This window comes from Falco peregrinus, chromosome 2, assembly GCF_023634155.1.
Source record: "Falco peregrinus isolate bFalPer1 chromosome 2, bFalPer1.pri, whole genome shotgun sequence".
Classification (NCBI taxonomy): domain Eukaryota; kingdom Metazoa; phylum Chordata; class Aves; order Falconiformes; family Falconidae; genus Falco; species Falco peregrinus.
Window position 1 is genome coordinate 12,806,666 of NC_073722.1, and position 20,043 is coordinate 12,826,708.

Below are 20,043 nucleotides of genomic sequence, written 5' to 3' on the forward strand. Positions count from 1 at the left end.
TTTCCCACAAATCTGTTGCTTTCAATAACCTAAACACTAACCATGGTACTTCATGAAATTGGCCCAAAATACCATAAATAGGTAGTATTGAAAGAGGATTTTGTTATGAAAAGCTCCTTTCCCACATCCTTTTTTTTGCATGCAATTTCATCTTTCATGTTTAGTCAGAACTTGAGGATACCTCTTTTTCTTGCTGTCAACATAAACAATGAAATATCGCACATAAATTTTCCAAAGGTTTTATCAAAGGATATTTCAGGTCATTTTTTAGGGAAAAGTGTGGTCTTCTATTTATGCCCTTAAAACCTGGGTGCCTGGCAGGAATAGCTCAACACCCAGGGCCCAGTCAGTGCAATCACTTATGTTTTCAGAACAGGTTATGATTATGATGCTTTAAGGTTAGCAATCAACATGGAAAACATCCATGTGTGCTTTGTGCTGCAGTCCGAGGGGCTATTAATGGCAGCCTGCCCGAGGCGTAGCCTGAGACCCCTACCCAGGGCAGGCTGAGGGGCAGCACTTGGGTGCACAACTCTGTTCGCAGGCAGGTTTTGTGTTGGGCTCTGCTTAGCAGAGAAGAGTCTGTAGCTACGCTGCTGAAGCATTCCACATAAAACAAGGCACCATACATGGGGCAAAATTCAGGAGTCACTGGGGTCAAGACCACCTTTTGTCATCCTTTCAGCCAGCTAGAGAAGACCTCCAGGATTCCACCTCCTGTGTGACCCGGACTGAGGACTCCAGCATCAGTGATGGTTAATCCCACTTTTATCTGGTACCTTTAAAGGCTGCATCAACCCTGACTTTTCTTGGCATGTCTTTCTCACAATTAAAGCTCTTTAATATATATCTATATCTATTTTTTTAAAACCAGCTGAACTGGAAGGAGGGCTCCATTTTACAATGTGGCTACTGTTAGAGCAGTTCAAGAAGATATAACATACCTCTGCACTGTACCACTGTCTATTGTTTAACTCTCCAAATGGCCAAAAGGCAGACAGCAGTAGAAAAGATCAGCTGCACAAACTCAGTAGTGACACAAGTTGCTTAAGCGAAGCCCTTCTGACCAATATTTTTCTTCTGCTTTCTGATTTTGCCTGTCACCCATGACAGGCATCTTAATAGTACAGATGCGCTTTAATATGGTATAATCCGTGTACTCCAAATTGTCCCCTGGAGCTATCCAGGAGGTTGTTAAGTGATATGATCATTAAAAGAGAGTGACAGCCTCATACAATGTGGGAGACGGTATAGCTCGAGACAGAACGGTGCTACACCCTGTTCCTCCCTTTGCTGTTCACATGGGAAATTTACATTAGAGATTAGCTGGACATGGCACGGGCCAGCCAAGGGTCGTGGTGGTTTTGTGAACCCAGAACTGTGAGCTCGTTAACACACGTGCAGCTGCAAAAGATCCTGGAAAACAGGAACCATGAACGTGTTTGGCAAGCAGTATTACCGGCATCCGCAAAGCCACGAATCCAAAGCTGATTGGCTCTGGTAGCCATTGGGTTAGCACAGAAGGCATTCACTTGGGCAATAAGGGGATTCTGACTGAGCACGGAATGGAGTCCGTGTAATCACTCACCACAAATGGCACCCAAACAGGGACCTGAAGACATTCGGAACTGAAACTCGTTGCTAGTGGTGGACCTGCAGCTGAGATGGAGGAGACATATGCATGCGTGTGCTCTCGAGACGCATCACCCTTTACTGGACGACTGAGGTGAGCAGCTGCAGCAATTATAAGATGGGTCAGTCAGCTACAAAGGAGCAAAGGCTCCACCAAGAGATTTTGCAGAGAATTTTGAAAGAACAAGGCTTTGCGGTATCGGCCTTAAAGTTGGTTAGATTGCAGGTGTGGGTAAGAGACTATTGCTCTTCAGGCTCGTGTGATAGCTCTTTGTGGGCAAAGGTGGGGGAGGAATTGCAAACGAGAAAGGACTTGCAGCTCAAAGTCCCTGAGGAAATCATTATTGCTAGGAAGAGTGTATACAGCTTTAAATGCTCCAAGACCCGCAGAAGATACCTTGCAAGCATCTGCTCCTCCTCCTCCTCCATTCTCTCAGAAGCAGGAACAGGCAGAGCTGCAGTCTTTTGAAATATTACATCCTGTGTACAGTGACATTCCTAACCTGACACAGGGAGCGCGGGAGGTAGATTCGCCAGAACCTAACGATCCTTTTGATCCCAGGGACATAGACCCTGAGGATGAACCTGATTTATACCCACCACTAACTCCAGTAAAGGTTATGGCAGCCACCACCCCTACAGCAGATGAAATTTTGCAGGCACAGCGAAAGAAATCAGTATCATGCATGTCACTTATTAGATCCCCACATTTTGCTTCTACACCACCTCTGAAAGTACAGGACCATTGAATGTTGTTGGACAGTGGAACGGATTGGTAGATAAATGTAGGATCAAAGCACTCTGCAAAGGAGATGTTTCTATCCTCCAAACTATACCTGTAATATAGAAACCTAACCGAGCCCCAGAGTATGCTCACTGACCATACGAGGTTATTAAGGAAGTTTGGAAATCGATACGAAAATATGGTCTCCAGACTTCATTTACTATAAACCTTATACAAGCTATAGGAGAATCTTATGTCATGACCCCTTCTGATTGGCAATCGATGCTTAGAATGGTTCTATAAGCTACACAATATACTGCCTGGACATCAGAGTATAAGGAACTTGTGACTGCACAGGTTACGGATGATACTGCTGCTGGAGTAGGTATTGGAGAAAATGAGTTGCTAGGCCAAGGCAACTACGCCATGGGGGGAGCACAAGCTGCACTGCCAAGAGCAGTACTTACACAAGTCGCAGATTTACTTGTCAAGGCCTTCAAAAGGTGCCAGATTGTGGCCGACAAGATGCATCTTTTACATCAATTCTACAGGGATCTCAGGAACCTTACGTTCAGTTCCTAGGTCAGTTACAAACTGCTATTATGACGCAAGTTGAACACGAAGAAGCTGCTGAGATGTTGCTATTTCCGCTTGCAATTGAAAATGCAAATGAGGACTGTAAGAGAGCAATTGATCCTGTATGTAATTCAGCAAAAAACAATAGCTGATCTTATAAAGGCTTGTCAGAATGTCAGACTGGAACAATATAAAGCAAAAATGCTCATCACTGCTTTAGCTCAGCAGATGGTAGTGGCATGGGCTGTGCTTAAATGCTTTCAATGTGATCAAGTGGGGCATAAGAAGCAGGATTGTCCCCAGAATAGAAAACAGAGGCAAAATATGAAACAACCACCTATGCAGCTGTGCCTGAAGTGCAGAAAAGGGTATCACTGGGGAAACCAATGTCGCTCAAAATTTGATAAGCAAGGAAATCCAATCCAGGGAAATGGGAAGCGAGGAGTGAGACCTGGTGCCTCAAAAATGCACAACAGCGTCCTTCAACAACAGTAAGTGTACCTGACCTAGGACCAAAGCATGGTGAACTCCAGCATAAAACTGTTCATTCCCTCCGACACAGCACAACCCACAGTGCCGGCCTGGGTTTGGCCACAGAGACAACAATATCAGATGGATCAGTAACAACAAGTTACAATATCAGATGGATCAGTAAAGCTTATAAACACTGGGCTATGTGGCCCCCTGACTCACAGTGTATGTGGTCTATTAATTGGATGTTCTTCAACCACCAAGTCGGGACTTTTTGTATTACCTGGAGTTACTGATTCCGATTTTAATGGAGAGATTAAAATAAGGTCTGGACTGCAAATCCTCCCTGTACTATCCCAAAAGGGGAGCATATTACACAGTTGATTTTATCACTGTACCAGCCATCGCGGCAGACAATAAACAAAGGCAAGAAGGAGTGTTCAGTAGTACATGGGCACCTAGGATTTTCTGGATGCAGAAGGTATTACCAGAGCAACCCATGTTGATGATGATCATCATCAATGGTGAACCTTTTACAGGACTGGCGGATACTGGTGCCAACGTTTCTATTCTTAATCAACATGAATGGCCAGCAACCTGGCCTTTAATGCAAGCATCTGTGGTGGTCAGGGGTTGGAGGATTACAGATTCGCTGCAAAGCGTGCAAACCCTGTTAGTGGAAGGCCCTGATAAAAAACAAGCTGTATTAAAACCGTATGTCCTTGCAGTACCTTGTAATCTTTGGGGACAAGATTTATTATCACAGTGGAATGTCATATTAACAACAAATTTTCACAAAGAGTCACTGATGTCCAGCCGTGACTCAAGCTCACCTGGCTAATGGACAGGCTTGTTTGGGTAGATCAGTGGCTGTTGAAGAGAGAGCGGCTGGAATGGGTGCAAAAGTTAGTTCAGGAGCAGCTGGCATTAGGTCACATAGTACCATCTACTAGTCCATGGAACACCCCTGTATTCGTCATTCCAAAAAAATCTGGTAAGTGGAGACTATTACAAGATTTGTGAGCTGTAAATGCAGTAATGAGCCCAGTGGGGCCATTACAGCCTTGTGTTCCTAACCCAACTGTGATTCCAGAAGATTAGCCTTTTTTTTGTTATTGATTTAAAGGACTGGTCTTTTTATACCCTGATGATTGTGCCCATTTTGCATTTTCTGTGGCCTTCAATTAATAACAGCAAACCTATGCAATGATACTGTTGGGTCATTCTACCGCAAGGTATGATGACTAGCCCCACGATTTGCCAGATAGTCGTGGATGCAGTGTTAAAAGAAGTGCAGCAATCTTTCCAACAGATTTACTTATATCACTATATGGATGACATCCTCCTTGTTTCTGAAACACAAAATGTGCTGCTCATTGCTTTTGTTAAATCAGAATCATCATTAAAAAGCTTCAGGTTACAAATAGGCCTGGAAAAGGCGCAGACAGAGCAGTTTTGGAAGTATCTACATAGAGACTCTTTACTTCATATGTGTTCCCACAGCCATTGCGTGTTGTTGAGCAGGTTACCACTCTTCATGATCTATAAAAATCACTAGGAACAATTAATTGGGTACAACCTCTTTTGGACATCACAACTGAAGATTTGTCCCCTCTTTTTACCTTGTTGAAAGGAGACTCAAATTTATCTTCCTGAAGATTGACACCAGAAACGAAAATTGCCTTGCAGAAAGTTTTGGATAAAATCACAGCTACCTTTACCTCCAGAATTAATGTCAAGTTACCAATAGAATTGCATATAATTTATGCTTCTTTCTGACCCTATGTCCTTTTAGATCAATGGTGTGCTAATGTGCAGGAGTCGAAGACTCTGGAATGGATCTTTTTGTCTCATACAACCATGAAAACATTAACTACAAAACCAGACGTGATAGTGTCCTTAATAACACAAGGTTGGAATCATCAGCAATTGACAGGACATGATCCTAATGCTATTTATCTGCCGCTGGCTAAAGATGACTTTGTGGTATTAAATAAGAAATCCTTATTGTTACAAACCGCTCTAACCGATTATTTAAATGAGATATGTTACACTCTTCTATAACATAAGCTGTTACATTCCCTCTCTGAAATTGTGTTGCAGCCAAGGAACCGATGTGTTTGTGTTCCCATTAAAGGAGCATGCACAGTGTTTCAGGACGGGTCAGGGAAAACACACAAAGCTGTCATTGTGTGGAAACAAACAGATTTGTCAGATTGGCAATCATCTATTTTAATCATTGAAGGATCCACACAAATTGTTGAACTATCAGCGGCCTTGCACACCTTTGAATGTTTTTGACCGAACCACTCAATGTCGTTGCAGGTTCTGCATATGTTGTAGGTATTGTTCAACGCATTGAAGATGCAATGATAAAAGAGGTAACTAACAAACAACTTTTTTCCTTGCTATTGAAATCAGCTACACTACTTAAAAATCGTGTACATTTATATTTTATAATGCATATATGGTCATGTACTACTCTACCAGGACCAGTAACTGAAGGAAATGCTACGGCAGACAAATTACCAATGACAGCAGTACTGCCACGCAGTTTTGAGCAAGCCCAATTACCTCACGACTTCTTTCATCAAAATGTCTCTTCCTTGCGTAAACGATTTGCTCTGTTCCGAGAGCAAGCCATAGAAATTGCCTGTGCATGCCCTGACTGTCAACGTATCACACAGGTATCATCATACACAGGAGTGAACCCTTGTGGTTTACAAGATAATGAATTGTGGCAGAGCGATGTTACTCATATATCGACATTTGGTCGACTGCGTTATGTACATGTTAGCGTGGCTACTTTCTCAGGGTTTCTGGTAGCCACTGCACACATGGGAGAAAAGGCATGTGATGTGAAACGCTGCTGGTTAAGATGTTTTGCCGCTATAGGCATTCCAAAAACAATTAAAACTGATAATGATCCTGATTATGTTTCACAGAAAATTTCTATCTTCCTACAAGACTGTGTTATACAACATGTTACAGGTATACTGCATTCTCCTACCGGACAAGCCATTATTGAACGTGTCCATGGGACTCTCAAAGCTATGTTAAACAAACAAAAAAGGGGGAATCCTATGGGCAGTGTTACCCCACAGGAACAGTTAGACAAAGCATTATATCTACTTACTTTTTTTAATTGTTCTGACCATCAGTTATTTACAACAGCAGCTGACTGCCAATTTGGAATGGTCCCTCCATTTGCGGCTCAACAAAAAGCATGATATAAAGAATTTGGAGAATCACAATAGACAGGTCCTGTAGAATTAATAACATGAGGAAGAGGGTATGTGTGTGTTCTTCTTCCCACAGGTCTCTGCTGGTTATCAGCAAAAATTGCAAAGCTTTACTTAATGACAAAGAAATCACAGACATGGGAGAATTCTAGCCCAGTACAGGAGCTGAAAATCAACAGGCCATCGGAGTGAATCATGAATCATTTCTAAACACTCAATGCAGCAGGGAATAGATGTGGTGATGTTTGCAGATTTGTGTTTTTGTGTACATTGATCTTAACCTATATAACCTATAATTAATACCGATACCCAATTAATCATGAGTATACCTATAACCCAAGCACAAATTTACTGGGCTCATATCATTGATCTGCGACTATTTCGACCCCTGACATGATGGGATGCATCCCTTCAGTTGACAATAATGATATGTTGTGGTCTGGCAGTGCTTGGGTCCCACCATCCACACAGAAAGAAAACTGGATGCAAGTAAATCAATCTACACCCACATGTCACATAACAGTTTTGCCACCAATATGTACCACTACCAACAATGACAATGGACCTTGTGTAAGCATGCGACCTCAATATCATATGACAGCAGTGAAACAAGAAAAAGGAATTAATTTTACCATTGTCACCATCCCAGGATTACGAGAATCTAATAATTCTGTATATAACACATTGGGATATGAAGCCTCAAATTATCCAGATGCACATTACACAAATTACAGGATATACATATGGTGGCTTGGAAATCACGTCGATTGCAGTCCCCAAGAATTGGAAATTGTACAATTGCAGGTCAGCAGGCAGAATTTACTGACTGGGGACCTAAATGCACGTTATGGGATGGAAATCATTCAGTCCCCTTTTTCATTAACACTAATCACTGTCTTGTTTGGCATAATAGGGGAACATCAGGGCCACTTCTTAGCTTAAGATAGAATGTGACCACATCACCCACGCATGAACCTTTATGGCATATGGCTTTACCCTTTTTTGAAAGAAGTGTTTCTCAGTTGTTGACCAATAGCAAGCATTCCCAGGATAATTTGACCCTTCTTCACACCCATCAGGTTATGGTATGCACTTCACATCCATTAGCATCTTTTTATTAGCATCTAATCTGAATATCACAAATTGTAATGCTTAGTTTTGTGTAATGAGTACTAATCCTATTTATGCTAGCTGTTTTACATATCAAAATATCACAATGAATAATATCTCTTATGTGGTGCCTTTAAGATGACAGGCAGAGATTTGGGTTCCTGTCAATCTCAGGAGGGAATGGGAAGGTAGCATAGGCCGCTTTTCAAGGATACTTCGGAAGGAGGTGGATAAAATTAGTAAATGACAGAAAAGATTTTTAACATGATTGATTTTTTGTATAATTTCAGTAGTCATAATCCTCATTGCTGCCTCGGTGGCTACTGCTGCCTTAGCAGAATCTGTACAAACAGCACATGAAGTAGGGGAGGCTCTAGCAAACGTCACACAGGAATTAGAGGTCCAGGAAAAAAAAAGATGAGCAAACACTAGTGAGACTTGAGGCTGTAGAAGCAGCTGTAATATGGACAGGAGATGGACAAAATGTCATGCAAACTCAAATGAAATTGCTTTGTGACTGGGAACATACTCATACCAGGCTCTGTATTACAGCACTAAAATGGAATAAAACAGTAAATGACTGGAGTTGAGTCAAGCAGCACTTAACAAGGTGCTTTTGATTTAGCCTTAGAAGGGGATATTCAGTTATTCCATTCACAGTTCCAAGATCAGCTTTTGAATCTGTAAAAAGTGATGCAAAAAATGTAACGGATGATCTAAGTCACAATTTGAAATGATTAAACCCAAAGACATGGTTTTGGAGTTTGAATTAACAAATGTGGATTTTTGTAGTGTTGGGTGGTTTTGTGTTTGTATGTCTGTTTTTAGTGTTGCAGTTTGTGTGGGCCTTGATGAGAACACTACAGAAGGCTGAACCTGAATCATGGCAGCTATTATTGTCAACAGTGCCGGGCTAAACCAAAAAGTGGGAGATGTGGGAGACGGTATAGCTCGAGACAGAACGGTGCTACACCCTGTTCCTCCCTTTGCTGTTCACATGGGAAATTTACATTAGAGATTAGCTGGACATGGCACGGGCCAGCCAAGGGTCGTGGTGGTTTTGTGAACCCAGAACTGTGAGCTCGTTAACACACGTGCAGCTGCAAAAGATCCTGGAAAACAGGAACCATGAACGTGTTTGGCAAGCAGTATTACCGGCATCCGCAAAGCCACGAATCCAAAGCTGATTGGCTCTGGTAGCCATTGGGTTAGCACAGAAGGCATTCACTTGGGCAATAAGGGGATTCTGACTGAGCACGGAATGGAGTCCGTGTAATCACTCACCACAATACAAGACAGAGCACTGTGGGATATCAAGACCTGGGGGCTGTCTGAGAGTCCTCCCTGACCCAAAAATCACAATAGCAGGTAAGCGGAGAAATTAAACTCAAGAGTATCTCAGATAAGCCCCTTATTTTGGTCTCTTTAGTTGAATCGCTTCTACCCCACTTTCTACTCACCACCTTTCGACTGTAGGCCAGGCCTGATAAACAAACCAAGTAGTTCCTTTATTCTGAAAAGTGGGAATTCAGTGGCTGAAGCAAAGCCCAGAAACATGCTTTGGCTTAGACTTTGCCGGAAGAAACCTGGGTGTTCCAGGCCTGCACTGTGCCCTGCAGCACTGAACGCAGCAAGGATGAGGCACCAGCAAACAGCTCGGGAGAATTAAACAACCTCTTTACTTCGCTTGGGATCTAGGTTTTACCTGCCTCACAGGGATTCAAGGCTTTACTGGCAAATAAGGCACTTGTGTCCCAGTCAGTTTCTTTGTGGTTTGTATTGGTAGATCCAACACAGAAAGTCCCCGTGCTTCACAGCGGGCAGAAAAATTATGGATTCAAAGCAAAGGCAAAGAAAAAGCTCAGAAGAGCTTGAAACAAATTAAATAAATAAAACGAAATTAATCGTATCCATTGCTTGTGCAATTGTTCTCTTAATGCAAGAGCAGCTCTCAAACTCAAAGACCATCCTTTCTGAACCTCTGAGTCATGCATCAAGACAGCCACCGGACAGAGCTCTGTTCCTTGGAGTGCCAACAGAAAAAGAAGGACATGGCTCTGTGAAGACAGATCTCAGCTGAATATGTAGCTGGGATGTAAAGCAGCTTTCCAATACTGACCTTTGCCTACAGACAGTGGGAGTCACCCAGTAGACCCACTCTGACACTGCCCCACTGCATCTGAACTGCATGAGAGTAACCAAACAGCTATCTCAGCTTAAGAAATAATCCAAATCAGTTTGAATGTCCTCAACAAATTACAAGCAGTGTGCAAATAGTTACTAATGTATAGCCTAAACTATAGTTTAGGGTTTTGTAAGATTAACAGAACAGGGTGGCTACGTCCTGTGGATTTAAATATCTGTTCCCAACTGGAAGGTGGGAAAGGAGGCTGATAAACAGAGGAGCAGGCAGAGAATGGACAGTGCCTAAATTCTCATTCCACAATGGCACTGAGATTTTAACTCCTGTCACTAACATCTGATAATGACTGCTAGCCTGTGCAAACTGGAATTTTCAACACAGAATATGTTGTAGGGTTTTGGTTTTTTCTGCTTGTTTTTTTTTTTATTATTTTTTTTAAACTGAGCTGCTCTGGGGGTTAGTTTTAACCAACCCTTTTCCTTAAAGGACATGGTCAGGGGACAGTTACCATGGGAAAATGTATTTGGTTTTTTTTGGTAGCAGATCCAGCAGCACACAGAGTCAAAATGGAACTCTGTAACGTGGGGATGAGAAATAGGGATGCCTAAACTGTATTATCTCCTCTATCCTGTATTGAAATACTCTTCACACTACACTGCACCTATGGACTGTGTAATAATCTCACATTAACTGTGGTCTGCTCCTCACATGTTTGTAAGTGCTGCTGGGGAAAAGCTCAGCAACAGTGGGAATTCTCATGACTTGGGGTGGACTGGTCTTCAAATGCTGGAAACAAACTTACAGAAACAGCAAGGAACAAGTGGGAACCACTTCCCACAGAGGCCAGAGCCAAAACAGTTTGCTGTCTAAGGCTGAAGAAGAAAGATGCTAATTTCAGTGGCCTCAAAGGTTCTTGTGATTCTCCAGCTTCCCTACATGGCATTGGCCATGGCTCGGGCAGACTGAATAGCCACACCATGTGAGCTCTGCCAAAAGCTCAAGAGTGCTTACTGCTACTCTTTACTACCTACTGTTTGTCACTGCAGGTCCGCAGCCAATAATGCCAGGGCCCCGCATGATCACCCAGTGGTAATTTGATCTGAATCAGGCCGTGGTATTTTGGGCAGATTAGCCAGAGCACACACCACAGAGTGCTTTTTATGTTGGTTTTGTCAGAATAAGCAATACTTGATCTGACATAAAGCATGCTAGCACAATCTTAAGCTTGAACCTACAGCTTTTAAAAAAAGCTGATTTGGCAGGGAGAGTTTACGCTGGATTGCTGTGCTGCACCATGCAGCCAGAACCTCGCTGATACAAATTTAGAAGTTCTAAAGTTGGATTTACTATATAATCAATAGATGGCCTCAGCTGAACTCTTTAAATCTGCTCAATGCACTGCACGCCACCTGATACAGTGCTACTAACTACGTCAGTAGAGAAGTATGTTTCAATGACAGATGGAATTTCCCTAGCCCTCTCCCTCTTCCTTCAGCAGTAAACATAATCCCAGTAGGGTGAAAAAGAATGCGCATATGGCTAAACCCATTACTGACATTTTATAGCATTTAGCTTCTGTCCCTGGGCTTGTTTAAACGCAATTTGTGGTGCACCTTCTCCTTTTCCCAGCAAGGACTGCTGAGATGGAACATGTGCACAGGCTAAAGCTAAAAGAGATCCAGTGGAAAAGAGGGACACAAACTGAGGACACATGTATCAACGTTCAGGAAATATTCTATGGACACATCATGCCTCACAGGAAGATAAATATGCAGCTGAGAGGCAATGATGTAAGAGTTATGAGAAACAGCAGTTCTGGGATGTGTTACCACGGCTACCTCAAGAAAAGAAAATAGTAATTCATGTTAGGAAGCAATGGTAATAAAGGGGAGGCTGTTCATGGTGTGACTAATGCTTGCAAAGATACTCAGCTCACTTGTGCACAGGCTGCAGAAGCCAGCTGCCATTCCTGCAGCCAGGGTGTATAAACAACGGGCGGTTGATTGCAGCTGACGTGTAATCTCAGGAGCACCGATAAAGCAGCAGTATTAGACTCAAAAATTGCATAGAAGAATTAGCTTCATTTTGAGGCTAAACAGAAAATGCAGTTGCCAATAAGAAAACTCAGAAAATCAAGTCATGACATTGTTTAAAACATATTATGGCTAATATACAGAATATCAATTGTAGCTGGCCAGCAGGGCAGGGCAAAACACAGGCTTGAAGATGGAATTAAGGACCAGATTTCATTTGAAATAGAAAGTGGATGAGAATAGTAATCAGAAAGTCTCCATTCTCTCCCAAAGAAGATGTCTCTGAAAAGCATCTATAATTTTAAGGAGAGAATCTCCAGGACAGTAGATTGAGTTTAGAAGCAGACCCCTCTGTGTCTATCAGTTGGTCCATCCCAGCCTGTTCAAGCACAGGATTCATAACATGGAAGGTGGTCAAGCCCAGGCAGAGCTGCAAAGAAGAGACATTGAAACCAGCAGCAAAAGCATCACAACCTCTTCTCCAAAGCTGGCGTCATCCCAAAACCACTGAGCAGCATGCCGTAAATAACAGGTCACTCGACCTGATCAAATAAGCCTACCTACTTCATATACCTGCAGAATCTGCAATATCAGGCAGAGCTTCTGCTGTGACAGAAGATACAAATCAGACATTCCAACCTTTGCCATATCACCAGGTACAATTATTAATGGAAGGCAAGACCTCAGCTGCCTGCCAAGGGACCCCATGTCAATTGAACCAGATCCAGAGAGAAAATCATTGTCTTAAACATCACAAGACTTCTACCTGAAAAAAAGGAGAGGTCAAAAAAGAAGGTGCCAAGGTGTGACAATTACTAAATGCGCTGGGAATGAAATAATAGACTGAATATTCACATGCTGCAGCTGAGCAGAAATGAAATCCCCTAAACATTAGATATTCTTTGAGGAACTAAAAGCCATTAAATATATACTCACAAGACTTCAGCTACTGCATAAGATGCTCACAACTTGTAAAACTTTTAAAACAATTGGCTTACAATGAGTGCTGTAAAGGTAAGAAAAGACTCAAGAACTGGAATTTGTAAAAAATCCCACACTATGAGTAACCCACCATTTCTGAAGCATTACATCCTTTACAAAAACTACAGCAGTACAGTGTCCCAGTAGGAGTCTGTGGAACAGCAGCACTGATGCAAAACTGATGGCCTATAGCATACATGAGTAGACAAGCATGTAAATATGCATAGGTAGAAAAGTGGGAAAGTAGATATAATCTATGCTTTTGGGCATGGAGCAATTCTTTTGCAACATAAAGTGGATATATGGTCTGCTCACAACAAAACATCACAGGAGTACTGAGCAGAGACTGTGCAGGTTGCAGCACTGGATACAGCACAATGACCACTGGGCAGCTCACTAACTGTAGCAGACATGCACAGCAGCATTGTTCCCGGGGGCAAGCACTACACCCAGGACTGCTAAAGACTCTGTAGGTCTCTCTCAATATCTCTCCATTGAACTTTCACTGAACCAAAACACTGACACTCCAGGGTTGGCCACAGTGTCAGGAGCAAGTGCCACACAGACTACTCTTTAAGGAGTAAGTAGCTGTCTAAGCAAGGTAAGATTTACGTAAAAGGGATAAAGTATAATACATAAAATTATGGGTCGGTTACTTCCCGCTTGGAACATCAGCCACTTTTAGGCATGTCACCAACAATACTGGACTCAAGACTAATGAGTAATTCTCAAAGGAAAAAGTTACTTATAAAACACTGCTCTACTGCCATTTCTTGAACTTTGTTGTTCTGAAGTTTACATTGTTATCCCAAATATAATTTATTAGAAAAAGCACTCCCATTTCCCTCCTGTATTTATCATGTAGAATCTACAAAAGAGTAATATGGAGTATCTCAATTTTAGCAGCTGTTGGCACATGTCTCATCTGAAAGAGGACTAAACCTAAAGCAAACTTTCCACTGTTTGAAAAAACACTTATGTGATTTTTCAAGTCCATTTTTTCCTAGTTGATCCCAACAAGAAATGATGCCAAGGTTTTTAAAAAGCTTTTCCAATAGCATCTTACAGCAAAGCTGTCCAGGACAAGAAATGGCATGTTAGTGATTCAAAAAGCTTCTAACTCAGTAAAACGGTACTCTACAAGATGTTCCTTTTTTTTTCTTCTTCTTCTTTTATTTTCCCCTCCAGAAAATAGCCTCTGCATCCTTTCTGACTCTTTATCAGTCTTTTCTGTTTCAAAGTCCATTTATGCAAGGTATTTTTCAAAGCTTGTTTACCTACTTGCAATCCATGGAAGTATTATATGCTATTAAAATCAGGTCAGCCTGGATTTAATAGTCTCTCTGGGAAATTTTATGTTTGGTATCAGTCTCTGCCACTGTCTTGCAATAGGAGCCTTGTTTAAAATGGATGCCTGAGGCCAAAAAGGAAAGGAAAGCTCTTTACCCCTGGAGTAGAATCTCCCTCACCCTCTCCAGAATGCTTTGTAATGATAGTGAGGAGAGATGAATGAGAGAAACTAATTAAAAGTTAAGGAAAGACACTTTTTTCACTTGCACAGTTTGGGCAGTCCTGCAGTTTAAACCAGAGCAAACCATCTATGCCCCAACTGGGCATACAGGTGAGAGCGTTTACTTTTAGAACAAGTTTCCAGGCTTGGGGTGCAAAGGTAGTCTAGAAAAGGAAAAATAAAAGTAAGGGATTCTGTTAAAATGTCTCTTGTAACTGTCAAGTGTGAATATCTTTTGATACCTCCTGAGAGCCAAGAATCCATTTAGGACTCTCCCAAATGTGCACGAAGACGAGTCTTTCTCACTAGGACCTGAGAAAAGAGCTGCTTCAGCAGTGTTGCAGAGCAAAAGAAAGGAGTGGGGGTACAGAACAAGAGACAGAGATGGAAGCACCTAAAAAGTGGGGACCAGCTACTGATGCTTATGCTGGTCACTGTCAGGGGCCAGTGAACCTGGCTGCCCAGCTCAGCCTTGCAATGCCAAACCTGGCAGGTGTTGCTGTGGGGCTGGCTGGTGTTTTACACAGGGGAGGTGCCAGCTCCTTCCAGATCCCAGTAAGAAAGACACAGTCCAGAAAAGTTGCTAGCACATTATTAAATCTTATGTCTCTCCTGATTCTGGGAATCCTAATACAATCCAGTACCAAGTAGATCTCTGCTAAGGGCATCCCAATCCCACCCATGATGATGGTGTCCACCTCTCTAGGTTCAGCAGTATTCTGACAGGGTCTTGCTCACTGATTCATCAGTCACTGACAAGAATAAAGCCTGGGATGGAGACTTAGCTTTCGAGTCCCCTGGACAATATGCTTTAATATTATTATGTCTTTAATAAGGCTAAAATTTCTGAACTGGAACATATATTTCAAGTGGAAAGACATCGCACTAGGCATACTCTTATGATTAAATACACACTGACTACATGTACACTATGCATTGACTGTGCACACATCGATCGGTCATATACAAAGGCATACACCTGGATTAGCCATTATGTGGATCTGCATCTACATGTAAAATAGACTTGGAGAGGAGCGTGTGGATACTATAGTTGCCTTCAGGGGTTTCCTCAAATGGAAAAATAATCATGAAATCACTACATTTCACTAATCAAGCATTATGTGTTATCCTGGTTGTCTGCTTTGTTGGTGGTTGTTTTTGGTTTTTTTTTCTGTACCAAGATGATGTTGAAACCAACTGACTCATGCTTACATGTTGGAAACATTGACCCATGGCATACTAGGAAACTGGGTTTAATATTACATAGCTCATGGGCAGAAAGGTTTCAGCTCATTTTTCTTTCTTGTTCCTTTAATATGGTATCACCTGCTACAGCAGCCAATTGATGTGTTGTTACAAAAGAAGAAAATCAGCTCATTATGACCAGAAAGCTTAGATTGTTTTTCTGTGTTTCTCAAACTGTGTTTCAGTAATGACCCATGTGAATTTGCTACTGGTCCCTGTTACTGCTGGCCTAATCATGGAAGAACAGTTTTTCTTAACCATACCTTTGGAAGCAAGAACAGAAGTGTGTTTCCCAGCATAACAACGGTGTTATGTAGGTCTGGCAACAAAAGTCAGGATCCTGTAGAGAACCATCCATACAATGGCTATCCCAGCAAAGACAGGCATAAATGGCTTAAGCAAAAATCCGGGCAAACTTCTCAACAGAGGCTACAAAGACAGGAGCAACAGAACCTGGAGAAAGAAAAGAGAAGGGTTCAGAAGAGACATAAAGAAAGCACACACTACTTACTCATGCCTAAAAATTATATCTGAAGCACCTTTGTAAATAGGTATGTAGTACATCATGAACTCATATGTTAAGTCAACTCATCTGTATATATGATTGAGAACCTCAGATGGAAAGCTTGGTATTTGTACAGCACACACATGGGCTTCAATTTGGTTTAAGTATATACAATTTTAATTTTTATCATAGCTGTTCCTGACTATCACTTTTAGTCTTACAGAACTGTTGACTCCTCCCTTCCTTCCATTTTCCCTATTTTCTTTTCAGCTTTAGTTGAGTGTAGGGAGTAATAAAGTGGATAGCGGGATAAGTGAAATATAGATATCCAAAGCAGTCCAAGCTGGCTGTGCTTCAGCAGTTGAATTCTAATGCGTTGAATTCCTGCCAAATCTTGTGCAAGGGTATGCTGAAAGTGTGTTTCCTTGCCTACTAAGGAATGTTTCAATGAACCAGATTAACTGTTTATAACACAAAGCAACCAGCAACAGTAACACTTGGGAACATTTTCTTTCTAATGCATATTGAAGGAAAATCTGTTGAGGTCGAGCTGTGGAGAAGTCTATAAACAAAGCTTTTACATGCTTTATCTCAGTTACAGCTTCAGGAATGCAACTAAACATGTTGGAAATGAACAACAACAACAAAAAAATCTGTGCATCTGTAGCAGGATTCTTAGATGGCTCTGACCGTTTGGCTCCAATGAAGCAACATTTGGAAAAAATTAGGGAAATGCCTTGGGGGGAAAAGCTGCCTCTCTGGTAGTCTTATTTTTCAAAGGGCACAAAAGAGACTCAGAGACTGCTAGAATCTGTTATCTTCAGTATCTTTGTTCCTCTTCTTGAGCTTAAACTGCTGTGGTGTTTGAAGTTTAGCTTAAAATGAAGACCCCTTTTGGCGGAAAATATTAAAATACTTCAGAGCTTTAAGCAAATACATTGCAGGACCTCCCTTGGAATGGTCAGCACTAACTGAAAGTAGACATGCCATAGAAAGGAGCTTATTAAAATACTGAATATACAACACAATAGACTGTAGAATGACCCAGTTTAGGAAAATGGTATGGCATGTACTTAATTAACCTTTTTTCCACTGAATAGCAAAATAAATGCTGTCCTAATGTAGAATATTTTTAACACCCCAGTTTTGCAAGCCAAGTACCACACCAATTTTTACCTGGAAAGAGATTAAGAAGAGTGAGATTTATAGGGCTCAAAAGTTAGGACATCTGTTATTATGTGTCAATGAATCATTGGGGTTTTGTCTATTGTTTTTCATTTGATGGCTTTCTCTTTTAGGCATAACTTCTCGCTGAGACATCAAATCAGTTTTGACACCTACGTTGTTGCCAAATCGTAAAGACGGTGAAGGACGTGGTAGAATGACCATGAAAGTAAAAGATCTATTTTGCTAAGCCGGAAAAAATTTGCAAGAAAATCTTCTGAGACTGTTTCCACTCTCTTTGAGATTGTGTTAGTGGTCACTATTAGTATTTGAAAACCATTAAAATACTGGTACTAAGACCTTTACAATACAGTAGATTTCCCATAGAAATGAAAATTTTCTGCTATAATATCAGAAATTTCTTCTCTGTAACCCAAAAGCAAATGTTGTTACTTTATTAAATAACTCCTTAAACATAATATTGTGTCAGAGTTTGTCAAAAAAAATGAAATACAACAGTAAACATTGCAAGATAACAAATCATAGTTCAGGAAAAATTAGAAAGATAAGGCCATTTGCTTCAGACCACCAGAAAGTCTTTGGGTTTTGTTGTTGTTGTTGTTTCAGTAGACTCCCTGATATATTTCATTTGTAAAAGACAAAGTTGTCATATTGTGCTAGTAAGCTCTTCATTACTAAAATGAATTTGCCCCAAAACCCATTAAAATCAAAGGAAAGAAAAACAGAAAGAAAGAGTGGGGAAAAAAGTAATCAGGCATTTGATCAATCGGGTGGAGTGACATGCATCTAACTATTAACCAGTTGTCAAACAATTTTGCTGCTTTTACTGATTTCAGAAGCATATTATCATAACTAGTCTCAGCCTCATACCATCTGCAAGGCAGTCTGGGCACTTAGCTTCCATTCTGTCATATACAACATAAACCAACAGATTACACATTAAATCGTGTAATTATGTGCCAAAAGCATTGTGTAAACCTACTGTAACATTGGTTTCTTGGAGGACATTAGAGAATGGTGTTTGATTCTGCAGATGTATCGAAAACAGCTGGGCTGATAACACTAGCCAAGGATCTGGTTGTATGTATGAAGGGTACATCTGATTGACTGCAGTGAGGGCAGATCTCTCCTTGATCGCTCTCACAAGGACTCAAGTTTGTATTATAGTTTTAATAACAGAAGTAGAAGAGAGGATATCACTGGTACTCTGGGTAATAACAGTTCTGTTCACATATTGGGTCAAGTTAATTTCTGAGATAACTCTAGCTGAAGCTGTTCAGACTACAGCAGGCATTAATTTAATCCATTAGATTTCTCCATTACCTGCTATCTTGGGACATCCTTACATTCTGCCTGACCGGCATGAGATGTAACACACACTGTTAGGAAAACAGATGCTAATAATAGTGACTTTAGTGAAGTGAAAACACATACCAACTGAATTCTAATGCAAGCAGGAAAATACACTGGCAATTGTTGCAAATAAGTCAGTAACTGTGCTATTGTCAGACTGCAATGGCTATGTCAACAGAGAGCATAAGGAACAACTGGAAACCTAGCGGAAAAGTAAAGATGCTGCCCCTGAAGAAAAAAAATCTGCAGAACGATCCACCTAGCTCCATAACACCACTTTACATCAAAAGCACACAAAAATATCTGGTAAGTACCACCAGGTACATCATGTCACCATTTTTCTCATATGCATTGAGAAAACCACTCATAAAGTTCACCTCATCCATTAAAAGAGACCTCAGTGAGAACTCTGCTCTGAGGGATGGATGAGCCTTTGAATGAGTCATTTGCATACTACAGAGAACCTTACCATGAGGCAGAAGGATAAACTGGCACTAAATATGTATCTCTGATTATCATATTCTTCCTTACACTGAATCTTTAACAAACGACTCTTACAGAACTACAATCTATGCTAAAACCTCATCATATTGTGAAAGAATTTTGCCCATAAACCTCTCTCCTAGACTTCAAATAAGGCTCAGAAAATTGGCTGACCTGATCACCTGCAGCAAATGACCTAGAGGAAACGTGCTGCTGGTGATCAGGTCAGCCACATTCCTGAGCTTTTCTTATAAATTTCCTTCAGATCATTTGCTGTCAAAGCTTCCAAGCTATTGGTGCCGTTTTTGTAACTCTGTCAAGCTTTACAGAGGTAGCTACAGACTACTGGGTGGTTCTCAGTAATGCTACCAGAACAGGAGCAGTGCTTGCTAGTACTGTTTGTGAGAAAGAGTAGAAACAGAGAATCATGACTCAGGGCATAACAGTGGAAAAGCAAAAAGAGCAAAGGGTTCTTCTTATCTTTGTTGAGAACTTGTAACATACATAAGTCCAGAGCAGCTAGAGATGTAATATCCACTCTCAGAACATCTCTGGTAGCTGACAATGAGGATCAGCTTTTTCAATTAAAAAAAATAATCTAACGTACTATATTTCAGTTCTGTTTTGAAAGCATAGATATTTAATCTCTGTTTATTTACTCTGCTAACCCTTTCCTTGTGGGCATTTGCTCAGCGCTTGCACTTGGGTACAGAATTGCTTATATATTCTAATGCTTACTTTTCTAGTACTTGTAGTACTCATGCTAAAGTGCTTTTTGCAAATATAGCAGTATCTCTCGTACTGTTAATCAGCCATATTTGCATGGCATGACCCACTTAGACCTCCAGTT

General features: G+C 41.2%; 1 long non-coding RNA gene across 1 annotated transcript in view; it reads right to left on the bottom strand.

Annotated features, from left to right (window-relative positions):
• Positions 1-20,043, bottom strand: part of LOC114013843 (uncharacterized) — a 76,255-nt gene that overhangs the window by 15,949 nt on the left and 40,263 nt on the right. Inside the window, exon 8 of the long non-coding RNA XR_008746045.1 lies at positions 15,931-16,120. This is a non-coding gene — a long non-coding RNA (uncharacterized LOC114013843). The remainder of the gene's footprint in view (positions 1-15,930; positions 16,121-20,043) is intronic.